The 21,797-nt window shown below is 48.5% G+C and overlaps 1 protein-coding gene across 2 annotated transcripts in view; it reads left to right on the top strand.

Moving 5' to 3' along the window:
* SERPINF1 (serpin family F member 1) overlaps window positions 1-21,797 on the top strand; it is a 128,250-nt gene that overhangs the window by 19,268 nt on the left and 87,185 nt on the right. The window lies entirely within an intron of this gene.

Genomic DNA, 21,797 nt, shown 5'->3' with positions numbered 1-21,797 from the left:
TTTCTCTTAGAAAAAAAATCATCTTTAGATGTGTTCCTAATATAAATATATAGAACCTGCAAATATATTCACAAAGGTGCCTGGATTTTCATATATCAGCTGTAGTCTCAGGTCTTGGCAGGTTCTCTTCTGACTTGTGCTCAACACAGGAAAGTCTTTCTTGTGTCAGTATTTCATTAGCGCTGCAAGTGGCGGGGGGCTGGCTGGCTTGTTTCTATAAGTAAGACAGTCCCTTTCTTTGCCTATGCCGTGCTGGAGAAGGGGGCTGGCTTAGTTACTGAAATGAGCCATTCCTCCAGCCCCTTTAACACTCAGCACTGATGACAAGTTGAGCATTTCCAGCATGAGCAAGAAGTGAAGCTTCTGGGACCTGGGACTGCCCCGAACCTCAGGAAACTTTTGTAATTACAAATGCTTTGGTAATTAAATACAATAATATCAAGAATACATTTAAAAATATTTTTTAATTGTACAATTTAAAGACAACTCTTCACCAGGTCAAAAGTGGCCAGTGTTTGCTTTTATTTTTTCCTCCCTGCCATAAGTATTCAGTTTTCCTTTTTACTTAAACGCTGCCATATGGTTCCTGACACATGGGCCTTTTTCTTTTTTGTGCTCAGTATGCTAATTTTTATGGTCTTCACCCAATGGGCATTACTCCCACAAATCTCTGTGGAAGTGTCTTCAGACTGCTCCCTGTTGGTAGAGACCATAAAAATTAACCTATTGGGTGCAATATAAAATAATAACAAGCTAATTAATAAATAATAGTAAATAAAATGGCCCATAGTTCTAGAACTGTATGGCTGATGTTTAAACACTGAAAAAAAAAATAAAAAAAAAATAAAAACAAGTACTCAGGGAAGTAGCCAGAATTAAATTAGAGCAAAAAATGGCCACTTTTGACCTAGTGACAGATCCTCTCTAACCCCTTTACCACCTTGGGTTTTTCCGTTTTTGTTTTTTGCTCCCCTTCTTCCCAGAGCCATAACTTTTTTATTTTCCAGTAAATACATCCATGTGAAGGCTTGTTTTTTTGCGGGATGAGTTGTACTTTTGAACGACACAATTGGTTTTACCATATCGTGTACTGGAAAATGGGAAAAAAATTCCAAGTGCGGTGAAATTGCAAAAAAAAGTGCAATGCCACAATTGTCTTTTGGGGTTTCTTTTTACCATGTTCACTAAATGCTAAAACTGACCTGCTATTATGATTTGACAGGTCATTATGCGTTCATAGATACCAAACATATATAGGTTCTTTTTTATTTAAGTGGTGAAAAAAAATTCCAAAGTTTAAAAAAAAAAAGTCGCCATTTTCCGAGAGCCATAGCGTCTCCATTTTTATGGATCTGGGGCCAGGTGAGGACTTATTTTTTGCGCGCCGAACTGACATTTTTATTGATACCATTTTGGGGTACATACGCTCTTTTGATCGCCTGTTATTGCATTTTATTGCAATGTTGCGGCGACCAAAAAACGTAATTCTGGCATTTTAATATTTTTTCTTGTTACGCCGTTTACCGATCGGTTTAATTTTTTTTTATATTGATAGATCGGGCGATTCTGAACGAGGCGATACTAAATATGTATATATTTGAAATTTTTTATTGTTTTATTTTCAATGGGGCGAAAGGGGGGTGATTTGAACTTGTATATATTTTTTTTAAATGTTTAAAAATATTTTTTTTATTTTTCACTTGCTTTAATAGTCTCCATTGGAGACTGGAAGCTGCGATCATCCGATCGCCTGTGCTACACATAGCAGGGCCTCAGCCCTGCTTGGTGTAGGAAACATGCTCAGTTGCTACGAGCACTGACCGCTGTGTGGCTCTCATAGCATTCCGGCAATGACAACCGCAGGGGTCTCCTGCAGACCCCAGGTTGTCATGCCAACCCATCGGCAACCTGCGGTCAAGAGACATGGGCGCCGATGGACAGGATTAACGACGTTTAACATGTTAACAGCCGCGTGTGGATCGCGACTCCACCCATGGCTGTTAGGGGCACATGTCATCTGTTCAGTTCAGCTGGCATGTGCCCGAAAACATGCGGGCTCAGCGCTGGAGCCTGCATGGCGTACAGGGATACGACCTTGGATGTACTTCTACGTCCAAGGTCGTAAAGGGGTTAAAAGGAATCTGTCAGCAGGTTTTTGCTATGTAATCTGTGGGCAGCATGGGATGGATAGGGGCGGAGACACATATTTCTGTGATGTGTCATTTATTAGGCTGTGTGCTGTTGTTTCCATACAATTAATCTTTTATCACCAGGAGATTATCACTGATGCTTGCATGAGCACTAGCGCGACCATTCCCCCTCCTGTGATAAGCAGCTTACTGTCAATACACAATATACACAGGAAGCTGTGGTGTGGATTCTGATTGTATCACAACTGCTGCACCCAGCAAACTAAGTGATACATCACTGGAATCAAGGTCTCTTTCTCAGATTCCTTTTATAGGGTATCATTTCAAAAAGCCACCATATAATGCAAACAGTGGTGGGAGGTAAGGCACGTGGTTGTCGTCACCTACTACCTTTATGTCTTTGAGTAATGCTACATTCACACATCCATGTGAAATGTCCATGTCCTGCCCGCTTTTTTTATCGGACGGCATACAGACCCATGGGGTTTCTTGGATCTATTCACACGTCTATTCACACATCACACGTCTGTGAAAATCACGGATTTGAGTGTGAGATTTATGAGAGTTAGAGCAGGTCCTATTCTGATCCGATTTTGAGGAATAGAATAGGACATACTCAGTGGGTCTTTATGCTGTCTGATAGCACACCGACACTACACATGAATGTGTGAATGTAGCCTAATAAGGGGAGTAAATTGCATTCTAATAAATGCAGGCTCTATTACTTTAAGGCATTTCCAAGGTAATTATCACTCATCCCCTATAGAATACAATGTGACTGCGCTGTATAGGTTTCAAGTAACTTTTCTCTTACTTTCTTTGTGTTCATTCATCAGTAGTGTTGATAGGAAGCAGCTGTTCGTGGTGACAAATACAGATGTGAAGGAAGGGAAGATCAGAAGGTATCGGATACTTTGGCACTAGATGTGGGTATTCTGCTTGTTTGGGGCACAGGAAGGGAGTGTAAGGGAGGATAAATGATAGTACTATAGTACTGAGCCAACAACTCCAGATTGGACCAGTTTGCTGAAACACTGAGAAGATTTGTCTTTTGGCAAATTGTATTCTGGCAGTATTAGAGAAATATGTGATTAAATGCAATTCTATCTAGCCACTAGCAGTGCAGATCTTTGTCTGACACGTCTTTCATTATCACATAAATAGTTTCAACTCTCCAACATGTTTTTCGTGGTATCAGCAGAATTATTTCCCTTAACTTGCACTTCTTAAGGACTTGAAGTGCTGTCATATTCCAAGAAAACTGTGGGCTTCTTTTCCTATGTGGATTCAGCCATCTCTTGTATCTTATTTATGTGATGTGAGGCTGGGTAGTCAAGAGATAAGAGGTCAAAAGCCAGGGGGGCACGTTACAGACAGAGGGGTGAGACTAAGGTGTAGTTAGGAAACAGTCCGAGATCAGAATTCCAAGAAGGTAGCGAATCACGACAAAAGGGCTAGGCAAACGGATTGTCAATTCAAATCCAAGGTCGAGCAGCAAAGAGCAAAAAACAAGACTAGGAGCACAGAGCACACACACACCTCTAGAGCAAAGCTACAATTGGCAGCAATCTAAGGCAGAGAGATGGTTAAATAGCCGGGTAATTGCTCTGAATAGGAGACACATGGATGAAGTCTCGGCACACTCTGGTCCTGATTGGATGACTAAACTGTCATTCAAGACACTGACAGTTCAGCATGCCCCTTACTGCATCCAAGACACACTGATAGGAGGAATCAGGACAATTTAGAGTGCAGGAAAGATTTTTAGGATGGTGAAACTTGGAAATGAGTTCGATTACAGGAAGTTTGTGGATAAAATCTGTTGGCGGCAACTTAATGTGAATCCAAACGTGCTCAAATACTAGGACGATGCTGCCTCATATTGAATCCTAGGGAGGGAAGAGAGGGGTATATGTAGCACCCTGAGGATTCGGCTGCTACAGGGGTATTGCACCTCAACCCAGAGGTGTGATATTCCACTCCCGGGTAAGGATGGAGTGTGGAACTGAGCTCAGTTAGCTGCATGCACTACATACATCCCATTTCCGAGGGACAGACCGATGGTACTCCCACTAGGTATATGTGCAGGTACGACAGTGTCTGTCCCTGGCTGGAGTGGGAGGGGGGTGGAACATCCCAGTAGTGTAGGGGCAGATAGGGGGAGCAGTCTGGGTAATGCTAGGAGCTCATTGGGTGCTGGTCACCTGAGCTCACACATAGAGGGAGTATATAAGGTGGGAACCATCTTAGATCAGGGTCAGTCTTCTGTAGAGGGTTAGTGAGTCCTGAGAGAGGTCCAGGAGCGCCTGCAGAGAGAGGAGAGAGGAGAAGAGAAGGACCCAGAGGGGGAGAAGAAGGAACCCCAAGAACCCAGAATTAGAACAGAAGGGTGAAGGGTTGGCACGCAAGGGAACCGGATCCCAAATTAGTGGAGGAAAGAAACAACCCTCAGCTAAGAACCGGAGGCTGCGACATTGCATGTGGAGCAGCCCCTCACTAAGTCCACTAAGAAGGCACACCAAGTATAGGGTCAGGGAACCCCGAAGAGGTGCACCCACCAAGAGGCCCGAGGGAGCCGGATATAAGTGGACCCCTGGTGAGAAAGGTCAGTAGAGAGGACAGTCAGAAAGGGAGCTCAGGACCACGCTCCAGAATTGCTTGGGGGTTGGCCGAGTCCAGGACCTGGTGGACGCAGCGCGGTTCGGGCGGTCACTCAAGGCCAGAGTGACCAACAAGAACAGCAGTAAGTAAAAACCCTGAACTGCACAGCCCGACTCTGAGTCTTCTTACCATTCACACTGCACCACCACTACCACCATCCTCTACACCTGACCCCCTGAGGCTATACCCCTCCCGTTGGGGGTTATACTACCCGAAGCTGCACACATACCACCAGCCTCAGCGGACCCTGCTGCAGCGGCGGCCGTATTGACCGCAAATCAACGGGTGGCGTAGTCGACACAAAGAACAACTAATAACATCTGTAAAGACTGCCACACACGGAGCTTGACACCCTGGGCACGGACCGGGTCACCGCCACTCGGAGACTACAACCCCCATCTGATCCGGCTCCGGGTATCCCCCAAACAACACTGGCCCAGGGGGCGCGTCAACTTTGGCGTAGTCGGCAGGATCACGTGCCCGCAACAACCGGGTACTGCGTGCCTGAAGAAAAGTTCACCGTTACCTCAAAAAGAAGTCTCCCGCCGGTTCCGGAGGGTCCCCGCCAACGGACCCCATCACAGGTCGTTTCCCGCCGGTTGTCCGCCATTTGCAGCTTTTTCCCGCCATCCATGGAGTTTCCCGCCACTGGGAGACGATTCCCGCCATTTCCAAAGATTTCCCGCCTTGGAAGAGCGGACGCCATTATGGGCGTGCCAGAGGGTGGCAAAAGGCCACCTCCCATCGTGGGCCAGGTCGAAGAATGGCGCCAAAAGCGGAAACCACGCCCACCAACAGAGACTGTGATGCTGGAAGTGTCCATCAGCGTGAGAGAACTACCCCTGGAACTGACAATGACTAAGTTGCCCCAGGACCGCCCTCGGTGTGGGCGGAGACAGAACAAAAGAACGAAGATGGGTGCAGCCTGGAGGAGTCTGGAGAGAGCGCACCCGGAGACAAGACGTCTGGAAGAGAGTCCAGAGAAAGCGTACCCGGAGATGGAGGGAAAGACAGGCAGCACCGACCCAGTGGTCAGGAGCCTGCTGAAAGCAACAACCCCACTAGGCTTAGTGGAGATCCTAGCACAGCTCCCCCGAGACCGGGAGTGTGCACAGACCGCGCTGGAGGGCCTCGCACGGAGGATGGCCCGGGTGCAGCAAGACACGCTGACGGAGTGGAGCCGTGAGATGGCCCAGCAGACCGAAACCCGTCAGCGGAGCACGCCGCCCGAGACGAGGAGACAGACCGCCTCTGAGGATGGCGCAGGAAGAATGAAGGCAGGAGACGGCGCCGAGAAGGGAGCTGAACGGACGGAGGCAGGTAAAGGGGACGTCTCTACCCCGAGCCGAGAAACCGTGTACCTGTCCCAGCTCCCCGTCGCAGAGCCCGAAATTCCCCCTGCCGTGCCCGTCGCTGCATCGTCACCGTGCCAGACTAGGCCTCAAGCAGAAGCCGCGGCCGCGACCCCTGTGACGTCACGCGCCTCAATCCTGAGCGCGGCGAAGCAGGAAATACCACCGGCCTGGTCGCAAGGTCTAGTACCTCCGGGCGCCGCAATTCCAACAGCGCCCTCTACCTCCGCGGAGCCACCGGCCTGGTCGCAAGGCCGAGTGCCCCCGGGCGCCGCAGTACCAACAGCGCCCTCTACCTCTGCCAAGCCACAGGCCTGGTCGCAAGGCCAGGAACACCCGGGCGCCGCCGTCTTCACGGTGCCCTTTACCTTTAGGGTGCCCCAGGCCTGGTCGCAAGGCCTGGTCAATCCGGGCGCCGCTTCCACCACCGCGCCCTCAACATCTAGAGTGCCGCACCTGGGCGAAGATCTATTTGCCCAGCACATGTGCCCGGATGGGCAGCCCTTTGTATGGCCCCAGGAGTACTACCAACTGGAACTCCAAAGAGCAAGGCCCCTGTGCGAGCCCCTGATTCCGGCTCCGAAGCCCGTCAGGAGGACCCCGCTCCCGCTGGAAGAAGCGCAGTTCGAGTGGGACCCCACCGGAGGAGACCTCATGGGGTTCACTCAAGAAACGCGGGCAGCCGCAGCAGAGCGAGTGGAGTGCTGCCGCCAGCAGTTGGCAGCCTTCGAGCAAGAGCGGAAGGAGAGGCGGATCCGAGAGCAGCGGCTGCAGGAACAGAGCGCAGGGCAGAAGAGCCGGACCAGGAGGAACCCCCGTGCAGCTCATGGTCCCCGTACCATCGGGACTGTGATTAAGTTCAACCTGCAGCATGGGTGGGGCTTCATAAAAGACCATCATACCCCCGGCGACGTCTTTGTCACTCGCAGAGACGTAGAAAGCCATCTGCCGGAGGGACACAGAGGTCGTGACCTGTACGTAGGGGACGAGGTCACGTTCACCCGGCACAAGTGTGCCAAAGGACCCTACGCCCTCCATGTGCATCGCCTGACGGAGGAGGAGCTGCGGTGTGAGGAGGAGCAAGAGGACCCGGACGGGTCTGAAGATGAAGAAGGAGCAGGAGTACGCCGTCATTAAAGTACGGTAAAGAGACTGTACATAGTTACCCGTCAGGGTATAAGAACTGTTCTAGTTAAAATATAGTCCCCGTTGGGACCAGCAAATTGAACTGAAACCCGTGTGTCCCTATTCCCACTGACCGAGGACTGAGAGCGGTCATTCCTTTCCTAATACCTGGCCGAGGACTGAGAGCGGCCATATTCCCCTTGTATATAGTTGCGCTTTTTAAGGCGCCCCCTACTGGTTTTATAGGAAACTGTTGTTTTTTCTACAAGAGACTGTCGCACTTTACCCGGTCACAAGTAGCACCGTGGCCGGAGGAACAAGACAAGAATGTTATTTATGAAAAGTTTTATATATATATAATGTTTTATATGTTAATGTTGTTATGAAAAAAAAAAAATTGTATGTTTTTGGATGTTTATTCTCTTACAGCCCGAGGACGTGCTGTGATTTACCAGGGGGGAATGTAGCACCCTGAGGATTCGGCTGCTACAGGGGTATTGCACCTCAACCCAGAGGTGTGATATTCCACTCCCGGGTAAGGATGGAGTGTGGAACTGAGCTCAGTTAGCTGCATGCACTACATACATCCCATTTCCGAGGGACAGACCGATGGTACTCCCACTAGGTATATGTGCAGGTACGACAGTGTCTGTCCCTGGCTGGAGTGGGAGGGGGGTGGAACATCCCAGTAGTGTAGGGGCAGATAGGGGGAGCAGTCTGGGTAATGCTAGGAGCTCATTGGGTGCTGGTCACCTGAGCTCACACATAGAGGGAGTATATAAGGTGGGAACCATCTTAGATCAGGGTCAGTCTTCTGTAGAGGGTTAGTGAGTCCTGAGAGAGGTCCAGGAGCGCCTGCAGAGAGAGGAGAGAGGAGAAGAGAAGGACCCAGAGGGGGAGAAGAAGGAACCCCAAGAACCCAGAATTAGAACAGAAGGGTGAAGGGTTGGCACGCAAGGGAACCGGATCCCAAATTAGTGGAGGAAAGAAACAACCCTCAGCTAAGAACCGGAGGCTGCGACATTGCATGTGGAGCAGCCCCTCACTAAGTCCACTAAGAAGGCACACCAAGTATAGGGTCAGGGAACCCCGAAGAGGTGCACCCACCAAGAGGCCCGAGGGAGCCGGATATAAGTGGACCCCTGGTGAGAAAGGCCAGTAGAGAGGACAGTCAGAAAGGGAGCTCAGGACCACGCTCCAGAATTGCTTGGGGGTTGGCCGAGTCCAGGACCTGGTGGACGCAGCGCGGTTCGGGCGGTCACTCAAGGCCAGAGTGACCAACAAGAACAGCAGTAAGTAAAAACCCTGAACTGCACAGCCCGACTCTGAGTCTTCTTACCATTCACACTGCACCACCACTACCACCATCCTCTACACCTGACCCCCTGAGGCTATACCCCTCCCGTTGGGGGTTATACTACCCGAAGCTGCACACATACCACCAGCCTCAGCGGACCCTGCTGCAGCGGCGGCCGTATTGACCGCAAATCAACGGGTGGCGTAGTCGACACAAAGAACAACTAATAACATCTGTAAAGACTGCCACACACGGAGCTTGACACCCTGGGCACGGACCGGGTCACCGCCACTCGGAGACTACAACCCCCATCTGATCCGGCTCCGGGTATCCCCCAAACAACACTGGCCCAGGGGGCGCGTCATATATACATTTTAAGTATTGAAACTATGTCTGGTGTCCTGGACAGAGATATCAGGCTGGAGAATGCTTCATCCTGTAGATGTGTATGTATGTATTTGATGCTATATAGGAAGATCACTGCATCAATAGCATAACACATCAAAGACTGGCAGACAAACAGATCTATCATATGCAGCCGGGATATAGGCAAACATTGAATATATGAATTGTAAACTGTATTAACACCATGTAGACAATACAATGCTATGCTATATCATGTTATAATAAAACTGGAGTACTCATGCACAAATTGGCCAATTCATGTATACCCACAAGCCACACTAAGGCGATCCCTTGTTGATGGGAACCTACACTATCAAACTTGCCTCTTCTGGGTCTACTGGGTCTAAGGGTACAAATTTAAAGAACAGGTAAGATGCAGCTCTAGTTAAAAACAGCATTATCTATCTTAGCTATCTATTTATCTATCTATCTCCTATGTCTATTTATCCATCTATATTCATTAATTCAATTTATCTGTATCCTATCTGTTTGCCTATATCATATTTATCCATCTATATATCAGTATTTCTTTTATTGCTTTTACAGCGCCATTAATTCCACATCGATTTACAGACATTATCATCAAATTAGTTGTGGATAATGCCCAAGGTTGCACTTTGCAGTGACTTTTGATGGCGCTATATAAGTAAGCATATTAAATAATAATTATCATTTCTTACTGACTATTAGGGGGGAGGGTTCCAATAACAATTACAGTATATACTGCACACTAAAAGGACTTATGCAGGGTGACTCTCCACACCTCAGAACCCCTTTGACTCCTTCATGCCACGTCCCTTTTCCGTTTTTGTGCTTTCGTTTTTTACTCCTCTTCTTCCCAAAGCCATAACTTTTTTAATTTTTGGTGTAAGGGCTTGTTTTTTGCGGGATGAGTTGTACTTTTGAATGACACCATTAATTTTACCATATCGTGTTTACCATGTTCACTAAATGCTTAAAACTAACCTGCCATTATGTTTCTCCAGATTATTATGAGTTCGTAGACACCAAACATGTATAGGTTCTTTTTTATTTAAGTGGTGAAAAAAACTTCAAAGTTTGTTAAAAAAAAAAAATATCGCCATTTTCCTAGACCCATAGCGTCTCCATTTCTCTGGATCTGGGGCTCGTTGAGGGCTTATTTTTTGTTTTTATTGATACCATTTTGGGGTAGATATGATGTTTTTATCGCCCGTTATTGCATTTTATTGCAATGTTGCAGCGACCAAAAAAACACTTAATTCTGGCGTTTTGATTTTTTTTCTTGTTACGCTGTTTACCGATCGGGTTAATTCTTTTATATATTGTTTCCTTTACAACACAGAGCATTTTCACACACAGTCTCTTTACTTCTTCCAAATTTACTTGTTTCTGCCTCAACTAGTCTTGTTTCGTTTACCACACCCCAGCACAATACTACATACAGTCCAGTTAGTGAAAGTCCTCTATTTCAACCCGCCGTTCTGCGTCATTTCTTCCTCTTAAAGGAACTAGTTTGCCAATATAGCCGGTACTTAGCTTCTCTGCTTTTGACGTCTTGGACTCCCACTTGGGGCACTCTCACATTACCCGTTCTGTCCTGGCCCATTCCATCCTGCCCCGTTATAAACTCAGGACCATACTGCTAGGCATCCTGTCCCAAGACCTGTCGTCGGTTGATCACTCTGTCCTTCTGTCTGTTTTCCTTCCTCTTTGCTCAGGATCACGCTATCCACTATCTGTCTCCTCTCACTTCAGGACACTCACGTCATGTGGCTCTGTCACTATCCAAACATTAGGTCTGCTTTTTACTGCACACTAGGCCCTATCTGACTTCTTGGCAGGAAACTGTTTCTGTCCCTTCACCTTAGCCCTTCCCACCCTAAGTTAGTCGAATCACTTATTTAAACTCTCACTACTGTTGGGCAGAATACAACACCAACACTAATAACGCATTTCGCAATTCACATTATACACCATAAGAGTACTCGTGCCTTCAAGTCGGAAACTGGGCAGTATGTCCATTTCCTTACACTGTCACCAGGATTTACTTCAATGATCTCCCTAAAACAACAAAATCAATTTTGGGGTATTCACTGTGCTACACTGAAGAGCATTTTTTTAGTAGAATGTTTTCTTACCAGTTATTTCCAAATAATGTTGAAAAATGTTTATATATTTTTTTATTTTTAGGCTTAGTGAGACAACTGATATTAAAGGAACTCTCTGACTAGACCTGATGTACCATGTCTTGAGTCGCACAGGGTCTGAGGAGGTGGTAGATAACTGTCGGAGTCACAAAGAGAATCCCTTAGTCATTAACTATCCCCTCTGGTACTTCACTATTCCTAATAAAGTTATTCAATTTTCCCAGAGTGTTCTTTTAATAGGTTAAAGAGGCATTCTGCTATTAGACAACCCCTTCTTAATAGCTAAACTGTCCATTATAAAAAAAAAAAAAAAACACACTTTCCTCCAATCGCAAGGCTATGTTTCCTGGAAGTCACATGCTATTGTTATATCAGGTGACTGCTGCAGCCAGTCAGTGGTTTGTGATTGGCTGAAGCCTTCAGTATTCAGTATCAGGGCTTACAGTCTGATAGCGTAGTAAAGGCTGCTGCCGATCACCAATAGTCTGCAGTGGTCACGTGATATAACAATTTTACATGACCACCATGAGTCAGTGTCATGCAATTGTAACAACGGCGGCGGCGCCAGTCAACAAGATAGGTATTCTTATATTTTTATTGTATGATGCACAGTTTAGCTGCTAAGGAGTTGTCCAGTTGTGGACAAACCCTTTAACTTCATTTACCGTATATCAGTTGTTGCAGGAGCGGACACAGACAGAAGAGGGCCCATGGCAAAAACAATATATTTCTCCTTGCTGTCCAACAGCTCATCATAATGCACATTTCCACTTGCTTTGAAGGTGGAGGGGGATCCCCCTACCACTTGGGCCCCTGTGCAGCTGCACAGGTTTCACCAATGGTATGTCAATCCCTGAGTTGTTGGGCTTCTTCTGTGATGCAAGTAACTACAATGAAACTGTGACAAAGCTAGTTTGCAAAAATAGCTAGAGTAGTTGAAGGTGAATCTCAGTTTTGAGAAGATGCATTTGTGACATATCAAAGCAAAAAGAAAAGTACATATATTCTGTAGAGTTTTTTAAGCCTTTGCTCAACATTTATTCAGACTGAGAAAGTTCATAAAATTATGGGACCTGTCAACTGATGTGTCTGTTAGAGTGAAGATTTCTATTCCTCATGAAATAATAGTTTTGGATCATTGTTTTAGATTTCCGAATTATGCACTCCCTTTTTTATTCTTCCGAGAAAGATATGAATAAATTGACAACTGGGTGTTACTGTTCTTCTTTTCACTGTGGGTGTGTGTCCCTGCATAGTTTGATACTGGCAGCACTGATTGGATAATATTAGACTGTGCAGGGACACAACCTTAACTAGTAATACACTGTTGGTAAAATATTCATAAATTTGAAGGAGGAATAACAGAGGAATGATGCAACACAGAGTACTGATAAAAGAAGCATCAGGATCATTACATTATATATAACCTAAATGTCCATTAATTATTTATTATAACAGGCATGTCAGGAGAGGCGACAGATCCTCTTTTATTCTTCTTCTATTGCATCCTCCATCGCCGCACTTCCATCCTAAGAAAGCATCAAGCACATTGTGCCGGGCCAGAATAAAGAAATTCAGACTAGGCAAGATCTACCACAGCAATAGAGTGATAAACGTCCAACCACCACCCTCTAAGGGCTCAGGCCATAAAATATCCATCTATCCTTGGGCGGCCTCATGTCTGGTTTTAACCAGGCTATTTTATGGACATAGGAGAAGGTCAGAGGAAGCAGGGGAGACATTTCAATGCTTGAGCGAGATTAAACAACATAACAGCTGGAGGCGCAGCAAAGAAGGGACTTGGACAGAGAGATGAAGCTGCTTTTTATTCAAACTTTACTTCCAAGCAGAAAGATGTATTGGGGTTGCAAGGAGGTGAAACCACCCACCATCTGTGCATTTTTTCCCCCAAAGTTTGGTTGCTATTTTGACGATAGGCTTAATAGCATTTAAATTCTGTTCAGTGACCCGTAATGGAAAGCACAAAGCAGTAGAAGCATTCACATAACACAAAAAAACCCTCTTTCACTAATAATTCCAAGCAGGTATTGAACCGTAGGGTGAAACACAAGCACATTAATTGAAGGCGTGGTGGAATTTATGGCCCTAAACAAACTACAGCAACGGATTGTTACAACAATAGATGGCAGGAACCCATGGCCTTTAATGGCTGCCTGCTCTTAACGGGGAGAGAAAAGCAAACTGCTATCTTGTTCTCATAGAGGATTTATAAATCACCTGCGAAAGCATCACTGTTTTTAATGAGCCCCACTGATAAAAAAGAATTTGCATAGGTCTTGAATATATGATTAGGAGCTATGTGATCGGCATGTAAACGGAATGTGATGCAAAGCGCAAGGTGACTGTTGTTTGATGACTTCCCAGCATGAATAGTATTTTTATATAACCAGCCTATTCTGAAGAGACACACAGATTGTGCCGCGCACTCTGCAAATCTCCGCACCTGCTGTTAGACACACAGAGATAGGTTGTCAGGCGGCCCCAAGGAATTCTCCAAGATTGCATATATTAAATGTTTTATTTGTGTTGTAACATTTATCATTTCTTAGCAGAAAACTTTATAACTAAGAATAACTATTACTTACAGAACAGCTTACTGGGTGAAAATATTTCTAAGCCCAAAATTGTATAGCTTCATAATGGTAACATCAAAACATGCCAACCCATCTTGATCAGAAGTGCCCAACTTTTTGTTTTTTAATATGGAATCTACCTTTTGTGCAGACTGATGTAGATCAATTATCAGAAAAACAGGGGAATGTATTTAGGGAGATGAATCTCCCATTTTACCACTGTCAATTTAAGGGGGTGGTCCGGAGCTAAGTTTATTTTAATCCTACATGCCTATCTATTTAATGTCATAATCTAATCTGTTTTCTAATATACTTGAATTCAAAAGTCCCTATTGTTCCCCCACTACATTATCTAACTGCTCTTTTGTTTTACTGCTTCCTCTTTGATGACGCTTTGTTTGACTATCCCCCAGTGCATGCTGGGATAGTCCAGAGTCATAATCAGGGAGCAGAGACTGGGGTCACTGCCACAGCCTCTGCCCCCTCCCTGAAACAAAGCTTCATCAGTGATGTCCTTTTCAGGGTCTGGGCTAGTCCCTGTTTTACTGAGCATGCGTTGGTTGTCAATTTTGATGGATGCCCAGTAGATTCCTGTCACTGTGCACTGATCTTCTCAGTGCACAGTGACAGTGCTCTCGCAGTGTTGGCTCTGATCAGAAGTAAAGAGCCAGCAACAAAGCACACTGTCAGGGTGTGTTGTAAGAAGAATACTCTGCATGTAGGAAAAACAGAGCTGGCCCCAGTGACATCACTTAAGGGGGCGGCGCACCCAGCTCCAGAAAAAGGCATCACTGATGATGACTCATTTAACTATCCCAGCATGCACTGGGATTCCAAACAAAGCATCATTAAAGAGGAAGTGGTAAAAAAAGCAGTTATATAGAGTAGTCAGGGAATGATAAGGAATTTTTAATTAAAGTACATTAGAAAACAGATTAGATTATGACATTAAATAGATAGGCATTTAGGATTAAAGTGAATTTTAATCCACACCACCTTTTTAAATTTGTAACAGAATATTCTTGTGAGCAAAATTGAATTAATAAGTTAATTTCTACGTGGTTGGCTGCTTTTTAGCTCTGATTCATTGGGGCCTTGGCATGATCGGTCTGTGCTGCTTAGCAACATTCCTCAATGGGAGCCTGAGATGGTCTAAAATTGCATCTCAGACTTTTTGCTGCAGCTCTGTATATTCGGATAGGCTTCACAAGCCCAGCAGGAAGTCAGCGCATAGAGCATACATGTCAAACTCTGGTTATATTTGGCCCTCGCTTGCCTTATTCCCTGGGAGACCGGTGCCTCCACCTTCACCCTAACTCCTGAGTAAGCCCTCCATCTGTTCACCCCCCCCACCCAGAGAAGGGGGCGCTACTGTGCACTGTAGTACACCAACCCGACAAACAGGGTTACACAGACAGGGGTAAACAGAAAACTCCAGGTACACGAAATATTCACTCACATATAACAGTGGAAAGCACCAGGGTGTGAAGGAAGGGGAATAAACCAAAAATGGAAAAGGATAAGGAATTACCACGCGTACAAACCAGACTACAGTCACAAATTATTTCTTCAACACTCTTTCTCATAAGAACTCCTTTCCCTCCGTTAGCCATGCAGCAAAAGCTAGCTCTGACAAGGATTTATATCAGAGCCCAGATTATAAAGGGAAAAGGAGTGGCTAACCGAGCTCAGTTGTCAGCACAGGGAATTCCAACATGGCAGTTTAACCCCTGTTCTGCCGGAAGAAATAAACACACATTTAAATGACAGAGAAGTGCTTCTTCTCGGAGCTGGAGTAGGAGCCATCCGATGCTGAGGTCTTCTGGCTCCAAACTGTCGCGGTAACCCCATCACACCACTTATTAGATATGTAATATTTACCTGTTGGAAATGCTTTTATTCTCTTGAATCGGACATTGTTTTCCATTTGTTCCTATGATTCTCTATTTTTGAGATATGAACTTCTCTTCCTTGTGTAGTCTATTTAGCTAAGTGGGCATGGCCCTAAACTCTTCTCTATTGGAATCTTTGAGATGACCACGCCCAGTTGTATAAAAGACTAGACTTATGTACATGGGATAGAAGGGTCATATCTGAGGAATGAAGAGGCACGCGAAGAAAAGAAAAACAATGCATGATTTAGGAGAACAGTGGCATTTACCCCAGGTAAAAATGACATACTTATGGCAAGTGTCATCTAAAATGATTATAAATTACACAAGCAACTGCACCAACAGTTATTGATCTATATAAAACTATGCTCAGACCACAGATGCTATTACAGTAAGTGATGGATGCTCGGTGTTTGTGGATGTAGGTGCCATGGTAAATTAGATATCAGATATTACAGATTTTGTTGATTCACACTTAAAAGGGTTGTCCACTACTATTCAAAATAGTACAATGTATTTTTATGATGAAAAGAAGCTTCTTTCTAATTACCTCCCGTTGCTGATACTGCCTGTGAGCGGCGCTATCACTGGCCGCTCACAGGCAGCACGTGACCCCCCCCGCTGACGTCACGTCAAGTGAGGCGTGACTCAGCACTGGGGTCCCCGCGGTGGCTGCTGGGTTGTGGGCGGGGTTACCTCCCGCGTGTCACACCCAGCATCCACCGCACGCTTTCCCAATGAATGGGGAGAGGGAGAGCACACGGTGGATGCCGGGTGTGACGCGTGGGGTAACCTCGCCCACAACCCAGCAGCCACTGTGGAACGCAGAAGAGGGCCCCCGGCTGCATCCGGAATCATGACGTGACGTCAGCGGATGTTAGAACCGGCTCCAGCCGTGGGTCACCTGTGATGCCTGTGAGCGGCCAGTGATAGCGCCGCTCACAGGCAGAAACAGCAGATGGAGGTAATTAGAAAGAAACTTCCTTTCATCATAAAAATGACGCGCCCCCTGGGCCATATTCTTTAGTGGGAATATCCGGAGCCGGATCAGATGGGGGTTGTAGTCTTCCGAGTGGCTGTGACCCGGTCCGTGCCCAGGGTGTCAAACTCAGTTGTATGTGGCAGTCCTACAGATGTTATTAAGTTCTTTATTGTCGACTACGCCACCCGTTGTATTGCGGTCACTATGGCCGCCGCTGCAGCAGGGTCCGCTGAGGCTGATGGTATAGGTGCAGCTTGTGATGGTATAACCCCCAACGGGTGGGGTATAGCCTCAGGGGGATCAGGTGCAGAGGATGGGAGTTGTGGTGATGCAGTGTAGACGGCAATCAGAGACAGAGTCGGGTTATGCAGTTTAGGATGTTTACTCACTGCTGATGTTCTGGTCACTCCAGCTTCGAGTGACCTCCCGAGCCGTGCTGCGTCCACCAGGTTCTGGATCCAGCCAACTCCCAAATAAGTCCGGAGCGTGACCCTGAGCTCTCCTTCTGTCCTTTCTCTGGCCGTCCCCACTATTGATCCACCCAGGTCCAGCTCCCTCGGGCCTTCTGTGGGGAGACCCTTGGCCTGGGGTTCCCTGACCCTCCTCGTGGTATGCCTTCGTGGTGGATGTGGTGGGTGACCGTGACAAACGCTGCCCACGGTCTCCGGTCTCTGGCTGGGGAGTGTTTTTGCCCCCACCAGCTTGGGTTCCGGTACCCTGTGCCGACTCTTCACCCGGGGATTTAAGTTGGGTTCTTGGAGTCCTTTTCTTCTGGTTCCCCCTCTGGGTCTCTCTCTCTCCTCTCTCACTCTGGGTCTCTCTTCTCCTCCGCTCGCTGACTTTCTCTCTGCAACTGACCCTGTTCTTAGTTGGTGCCCACCTTATATACACCCTCTATGTGTGAGCTCAGGTGACCAGCACCCAATGAGCTCCTATCTTTACCCAGGCTGCTCCCCCTATCTGCCCCTACACTACTTGGGATGTACCACCCCCCTCCCACTCCAGCCAGGAACAGACTCGGTCATACCTGCACATTTCTAAGTGGGAGTACCGTCGGCCTGTTCCTCGGAAATGGGATGTATGTAGTGCATGCAGCCTACCGAGCTCAGATCCACACTCCATCCTTACCCGGGAGTGGAATATCACACCTCTGGATTGAGGTGCAATACCCCTGTAGCAGCCGAATCCTCAGGGTGCTACATTCCCCCCTGGTAAATCACAGCACGTCCTCGGGCTGTAAGACATAAACAACACCAAACATGCAAAATTTTTTTTTCATAAACATATAAAACATATAAAACAACATTATATATATATATAAAACATTCTCGTCGCCTCTGGCTCCTCCTCCGGTCACTGTGCAACGTGTGACCGGGTAAAGTGCGACAGTCTCTCTGGAAAACTGGTTTTCCCTATAAAACCGGTAGGGGGCGCTTTAGGACGCGCAACTATATACAGGGATATGGCCGCTCTCAGTCCTCGGCCAGGTAAGGAGGGAAAGGGAATGGCTGCTCACAGTCCTCAGCCTGTGGGATTAAGGGTAAACGGGTAAACAGTTCACTCAGCTGGTCCCAACGGGGACTATATTTGCAGTAACAGTTTCTTTATACCCCGATCGGGTAACTATTTACAGCACCTACTCCGCTGTACTCAACAACGTCTTCCTCCTGCTCCTTCTTTGGGGATCTCAGCTTCAGACCCGTCCGGATCCTCTTGCTCTTCCTCCTCACATCGCAGCTCCTCCTCTGTCAGGCGATGCACATGGAGGGCGTAAGGTCCTTTGGCACACTTGTGCCGGGTAAAGGTGACCTCGTCCCCGATATAAAGGTCACGACCTCTGTGCCCCTCCGGCAGATGGGACTCCACATCTCTGCGCGTGACAAAGACGTCGCCGGGGGTGTTGTGGTCTCTGATGAAGCCCCACCCATGCTGCATGTTGAACTTAATTACAGTCCCGGTGGTGCGGGGACTGTGCGCTGCACGGGGGTCCCTCCTGGTTCGGCTCTTCTGCTCGGCGCTCCTTATTTGGGCCTGTTGTTCCCGGACCCGCCTCTCTCTCCGCTCCCTCGCAAACTCCTCGAGCTGCTGTCGGCAGCACGCAGCACGCTCCGCTGCAGCTGCCCTGGTTTCTTGAGTGAACCCCATTAGGTATTCTCCGGTGGGGTCCCACTCAAATTGGGTCTCTTCAAGCGGGGGCGAGATCCTTATCACGGGCTTCGGAGCCGGAATCAGGGGTGCACACATGGCCCCAACTCTCCTCTGGTGCTCCAGTTCATAATATCTCTGGGGCCAGATGAAAGACTGCCCGTCCGGCCACGTGTGCTGGGCAAACAAGTCCTCTCCCAGACGCGGCACCCTTGGTTTTACGGGTGCGGGCGCGGTGGTGGTGGCGCCCGGGTTGCCCAGGCCTTGCGGCCAGGCCTGGGGCACCTGGAAGGTGAAGGGCACCGTCAGGACGGCGGCGCCCTGGGCTACCTGGCCTTGCGGCCAGGCCGGAGGCTCCGCGGAGGTAGGGGGCGCTGTTGGTGATGCGACGCCCGGGAATTCTAGGCCCTGCGACCAGGCTGGTGTTACTTCCTGTTTTGCCACGCTCGGGGTCGGTGCGCATGGCGTCACAGGGGTCGCGGCGGCGGCTTCCGGTTGGGGCCTAGTCTGCGTCGGTGACATGGCGTTTTCGGGCACAGCAGGGGGACTTTCGGGCTCTGCGACGGGGAGCTGGGGCAGGTAAGCGGTGTCCTGGTTTGGGGTATAGACGTCCCCTTTACCTGCCTCCATGCGTTCGGCTCCCTTCTCGGCGCCGTCTCCGGCCTTGGGTCCTCCCGCGCCATCCTCAGAGGCGATCTGTCTCCTCATCTTGGCTGGCGTGCTCCGGGTCTTGGTTTGCTGGGCCATCTCTCGGCTCCACTCCGCCAATGTCTCTCGCTGTACCCGGGCCATCCTCCGTGCGAGGCCCTCCAGGGCAGTCTGTGCACACTCCCGGTCTCGGGGGAGCTGTGCGAGGACCTCCACTAGGCCTAGTGGGGTCGTGGTTTCCAGCAGGCTCCTGACCAACGGATCGGTGCTGCTCTGCTCTTCTTCCAGCAGGCTCCTGGCCAGCGGGCCGGTGCTGCTCTGCTCTCTGGCCATCTCCGGGTGAGCTTCTCTGCTACTCCTCTCCAGGCTTCTTGCCTCCGGGTGCGCTCGCTCTAGACTGCTCCAAGCGACACCCATCTTTTCTCTCTCCTTTCGTCTCCTCCCCCCTCGAGGGCGGTCCCGGGGCCACTTGGTGATTGTCAGCTCCAGGGGCGGTTCTTTCACGCTGACAGACACCTCTAGCATCACAGTCTCTGTTGGTGGGGGCGGTTTCCACTTTTGGCGCCATTTTCGGTCCTGGCCCACGATGGGAGGCGGCCTCTCACCACCCTCTGGCACGCCCATAATGGCGTCCGCTCTTCCAAGGCGGGAAACCTTTGGAAATGGCGGGAATCGTCTCCCAGTGGCGGGAAACTCTGCAGATGGCGGGAAAACGCTGTTAATGGCGGACAACCGGCGGGAATCGACTGGTGATGGGGTCCGATGGCGGGGACCCTCCGGAACCGGCAGGAGACTTCTTTTTGAGGTAAACTCGTCCTTTTCTTCAGGCACGCAGTACCCGGGTGTTGCGGGCACGTAATCCTGCCGACTACGCCAAAGTTGACGCGCCCCCTGGGCCATATTCTTTTAGGGGGAATATCCGGAGCCGGATCAGATGGGGGTTGTAGTCTTCCGAGTGGCTGTGACCCGGTCCGTGCCCAGGGTGTCAAACTGAGTCGTATGTGGCAGTCCTACAGATGTTATTAAGTTCTTTATTGTCGACTACGCCACCCGTTGTATTGCGGTCACTATGGCCGCCGCTGCAGCAGGGTCCGCTGAGGCTGATGGTATAGGTGCAGCTTGTGATGGTATAACCCCCAACGGGTGGGGTATAGCCTCAGGGGGATCAGGTGCAGAGGATGGGAGTTGTGGTGATGCAGTGTAGACGGCAATCAGAGACAGAGTCGGGTTATGCAGTTTAGGATGTTTACTCACTGCTGATGTTCTGGTCACTCCAGCTTCGAGTGACCTCCCGAGCCGTGCTGCGTCCACCAGGTTCTGGATCCAGCCAACTCCCAAATAAGTCCGGAGCGTGACCCTGAGCTCTCCTTCTGTCCTTTCTCTGGCCGTCCCCACTATTGATCCACCCAGGTCCAGCTCCCTCGGGCCTTCTGTGGGGAGACCCTTGGCCTGGGGTTCCCTGACCCTCCTCGTGGTATGCCTTCGTGGTGGATGTGGTGGGTGACCGTGACAAACGCTGCCCACGGTCTCCGGTCTCTGGCTGGGGAGTGTTTTTGCCCCCACCAGCTTGGGTTCCGGTACCCTGTGCCGACTCTTCACCCGGGGATTTAAGTTGGGTTCTTGGAGTCCTTTTCTTCTGGTTCCCCCTCTGGGTCTCTCTCTCTCCTCTCTCACTCTGGGTCTCTCTTCTCCTCCGCTCGCTGACTTTCTCTCTGCAACTGACCCTGTTCTTAGTTGGTGCCCACCTTATATACACCCTCTATGTGTGAGCTCAGGTGACCAGCACCCAATGAGCTCCTATCTTTACCCAGGCTGCTCCCCCTATCTGCCCCTACACTACTTGGGATGTACCACCCCCCTCCCACTCCAGCCAGGAACAGACTCGGTTGTACCTGCACATTTCTAAGTGGGAGTACCGTCGGCCTGTTCCTCGGAAATGGGATGTATGTAGTGCATGCAGCCTACCGAGCTCAGATCCACACTCCATCCTTACCCGGGAGTGGAATATCACACCTCTGGATTGAGGTGCAATACCCCTGTAGCAGCCGAATCCTCAGGGTGCTACAAAAACACATTGGGCTATTTTGAAAAGTAGCGGACAACCCCTTTAAACATAGTCTCCAAATGCCCCTGAAAATTAAAGTGCAGTCTGTTTTCTGTGATTTCCCCCTAGAATTTTCTCATATTCTCTATATAGTTGATTTATTTTTCATAATTTATTTATTTGCCTTGGTTTCTAAAGTTAATTAAAATTGATTTTTTTTTTAATGAAAAAAAAAGCTTTTTATAACAAATTTCAGTGACTAATTGTGATTCTTAATGTAGTACTGTGCAGTACTCCAAGACAATCTGTGCACAACCTGCATTCGGGGGCTACATGCAGACCGCAAGGAAAATCTATGTAGCCCGCATCCATC

The sequence above is a fragment of the Phyllobates terribilis genome, unplaced genomic scaffold (genome assembly GCF_046119375.1).
Source record: "Phyllobates terribilis strain yellow unplaced genomic scaffold, ASM4611937v1 Scaffold_2__4_contigs__length_985480577, whole genome shotgun sequence".
NCBI lineage: Eukaryota > Metazoa > Chordata > Amphibia > Anura > Dendrobatidae > Phyllobates > Phyllobates terribilis.
The sequence above is the reverse complement of the archived record's forward strand: the minus strand, read 5'-3'. Positions and strand labels throughout refer to the sequence as shown.